We start from the raw sequence: 3,717 nt of genomic DNA on the forward strand, positions 1-3,717 counted from the left end.
CAGAAGGCTGAAGGAAAAGAGAGGTGGAACACATAAAAGGAAGAATGAAACACAACCCACAAAGAAGTTAGGAACCACTTTCACACTCATGTATAAACAATGAAGGGTAAAGAGAAAAGAAAAACAAACAAACAACAACCAAAACAAACAGAAAAAGAAAAAGAAAAACAAAGCGTCCATTCCCAGGATTCTCTCTGATTTCACTAGTAGACAGCCTGTGGAGACAGAGTTCCCAGTTGTGCCACTCTATCCCAGCAAAGCAGCAACTGCTTTATGCTGTAGTGGATAACCTTGGCACGACTGCCCTGAGACCAGACTCATTGGGCTCACTGCAGTCCAAGCAATTTCCATGAGTCTGTGCCCAGCTAGGAGGTGCTAGAAGAAGCTGACAACAGTTCTGGGTTCTGGGCTTATCTGGCCCAAAATGGCTCCCAGCTAACTACTCTCTCCTGTGGAAGGACTGAGTCCTCTGCATTCACTACCAGCCAGTGTGGTCCTCTACATTGACTGCTCCCCTCCAGTGCTGCATCTCTCTGCAGAGGCCTCTGGGATCACCAGCTATCACCCTCACTATGACCAGGCATCCCCAGGTGCCAGCAGCTCCTCTCGCATGGTGAGTACCATCTCAGGGTGAAGGTACCACCACCTACTGCCTTCTTCTTCATTAAGTTTTTCTTTTTACTCTCTATGTGGACTTCAATTCACATTTAAGCTTCTTCTTGGGTCCAGGGGACTCATTTCTTTCCTTCTTGTCTTCCCCACAATGTTACAATCCAGTGTCTGGATGATGACTCTCAGATAACACTGCTTTCTCTGGTGCTTACTGCTCTGCCATCTTCCTGGAAAGGGACTTCCAGAAAAAGTCCCTTTTTTTGAGACAAAATCTCACTATATAGCCCATGATGGCCTTGAACTCAAGTGATCTTCATGCCTCAGTCTCCCAAGTGCTGGTATTACAGATGTGCACCCCTAAGCCTCAGTTCAGAGTTCTATTTTTTCGTTTCTTTTTTTTATTTAAAGAAAGAATAAACAAAACAGAAAAAGGGTAGAAATAATACATAATTTAAAAGAAAAAATAAACAGTAAGAAATCACTAGTTGATAATTACATATTGTCCTCTTACAAATAGTTGTTCAAGTTACAAAACTGGGGCATACAAAGTGGACATTCAAATAGTGAAACTGCAAACAGTTCTGTTTGACTATCCAACAAAAACTTAGTAATATGGTTAACAATCCTATGCACTTAAGAATACATGCAATTATGCATATCTTCATGTGTGTTGAGATTAAACAAACCAAAGCAAGCTAAAATCACTCTGAACAAAGAATAATAGTATTGCTGGATTTCACGTCAAGACAATACGGGACCAGCACTGGGTACTGTAGTGTCTCTTTTTCTTTAAAGTATTTGTTCATTGCATCGTGCATTATAAGATCAGTTCTTATAAACTGTTTATAGGTTCTGCACATGCATGAGTCTCTACATGTATTTCTATCCTTTCAATATTAGAGGGAGAAACAAAACAAAGCAAGGCAAAACAAAACATATTCCTATAAACACATGAAATGCTGGCCCTGAATCAAGGCCGGCAGCCTCCTCATGCTGTTGGTTTTAAGCAGATGCCTAAAGAGATGTCTTTCTATGGTCTGTTGGCCATTCCAGAACTTGGGCAGTGAAATGGTCAATTCATTAGAAAGAAATAGCTTAAAGCAAGCAATCCCTCCCCCCAGTGAGTGGCTGTGAGCATGGCAGGCTGCGGCAGCCCAGGACAGGAGCCATCGGCATTTACTGGGACCCACTCCATGCTGGGACCTGGAGCACCAGGAAACCAAGCAACCCCTCTCCCTCTGGGGAACATTGCTGAGTGTGACAGGCTACAGTGGCCCAGGATGGGAGCCAATGGCATTTACTGGGACCCACAGCACCAGAAAACCAAGCAACCCCTCCCCCCTGCCTGTTTTGTTTTGTTGAGTTTCAATATACATGAAAGTATGGTCAGCTATTTTGAAGAGAACGAGAGACTCAATGACAGCCATTAGTGACTTCCCTATTGTCTGGTTTTGAAGACCTAAAACCCCTTCCTCATTTTGTTCAGATCAGTTTTATACTATGTTATTTTGTATGAATTATCTGTATGCAAATATACAGACAACTAGTTGGAAGAAAACAAGAGACAATACGATAGATAGTGAACATCTCAGGTGGTATAGCTTTGAAATTTATATCTCTTACATTGCTTTCTTATGTCCTATTTTGTTGTGTTTAATTTTACCACCTTTAAAATAAAAATTTAAAAATTTAAAAAACCACATGAAATGAAAAAGTCATATAAAACCACAGTACAAGGTGATCTACAATGGTTACTGTGTTGTCTCTTGTTATCTTCAATACAATTGTCCATATCATTAGGCATAGTATAATTGAATATAGCAGTACATAACAATATAGCAGTACATATTAATAAAAACTAAACATTGTAGATAGTGTAAAATGTCAAAAACAGGTAATAATCAAACCAGAATGGGTATCATAGTGAATCTTGTCATCTTCAGTGTAGTTGCCTATACTCTTAGACTTGATATTATCAATCATAACAGATTAGAATAAAATCTGTTGATACCAAACAGCAATCTAACAAACCAGATTCAACTAAGATCAGTCATGGTAAAACAGTATAAGTTACACAGGGCTTCAGATTAAGTTAATAGGGAATTAAGGATGATTATTGTACTGTATCCAGCTATTTTTGGGATAGCTGTCTGTGCCCTCAGATCTAGTGTAAGTAGCCAAACTGGGACAGAATAAAATCTATCTAAACAGAGCGGTGTGAGTAATGTGGATATAAAATCCTGATACACTATTAACACTATTAATACTCTGCCTTCTTTTTTAAGATTATTACCCCCCTTTCACTCCCACGGGGTGCACTGTGCATTTTTGAGTCCCACCAAATCCCTCAGTCTTTAGATTGAGGGGGCAACCTTCTATGTACCTAAGTGGTTCTGAATCTTCTCCTTCTTGGACTTGGTCTCAAGGTGTATTCCTTTATCTAGAAAACCTGTCTTTCCAACCTATCTACAGGTGCTGGCCGAGTTGGCCCCCATTACTCTCTGGTTCCCTGTCACATAGAGCATTGTTTTCTCATTTTGATTTTTGGTTTGTAAACCCTTTTTCAGGTTAATTATATTTCTTATATAGAGCATCTTGGTGGACACTGACTCCTGATCTATTCTTCCTGTGTTTCTTTTTTTCTTTTCTTTTTTTAGTGTATCAAGACCATCTATATTACAGAATATAGTCAAACTTCTTTGGCTCATTTCTGTTGTGCTCTTTTACTGCCATTAGTTGTCTGCTTTTCTCCTTCATTCCACTTTATGCTCCATTCATTGAGGCCTCTCTGCCACTGTTCCTGGAATCCTGGTACTTTTTTCTCTCTCTAGAATGTCCTTCAGTATTCTCTGTAGGGTTGGATTGGTGGTCGCGAATTCCCCCAGTTCCTCTTTGTCTTGGAAGCATCTTGTTTTTCCATTAATTTCTAGAGAAAGTTTTTCAGGGTACATCAACCTGGGTTGGAGTTTATTTCTTTCAGGGTTTGGAATACTTCGCTCCAAGCTCTTCTTGAATTGATGGTCTGTGTCAAGAAGTCTGCCATGATTTTGATGGGTTTTCATTTATAGGTGATCTGTTTCTTTTCTCTGATGGCTTTTAATATTC

At 39.8% G+C, this 3,717-nt stretch overlaps 1 non-coding gene across 1 annotated transcript; it reads left to right on the forward strand.

The window, feature by feature from the left end:
* The first annotated feature begins 1,571 nt into the window (after positions 1-1,571).
* On the forward strand, positions 1,572-1,708 carry LOC111757167 (small nucleolar RNA SNORA2/SNORA34 family). The gene has a single exon (XR_002791533.1). It is a non-coding gene; the product is annotated as a small nucleolar RNA SNORA2/SNORA34 family (small nucleolar RNA).
* The last annotated feature ends 2,009 nt before the right edge of the window (positions 1,709-3,717 follow it).

The sequence above is a fragment of the Cavia porcellus genome, unplaced genomic scaffold, assembly GCF_034190915.1.
Source record: "Cavia porcellus strain 051 isolate PalLab524CR breed Dunkin Hartley unplaced genomic scaffold, mCavPor4.1 scaffold_3, whole genome shotgun sequence".
Lineage (NCBI taxonomy): Eukaryota > Metazoa > Chordata > Mammalia > Rodentia > Caviidae > Cavia > Cavia porcellus.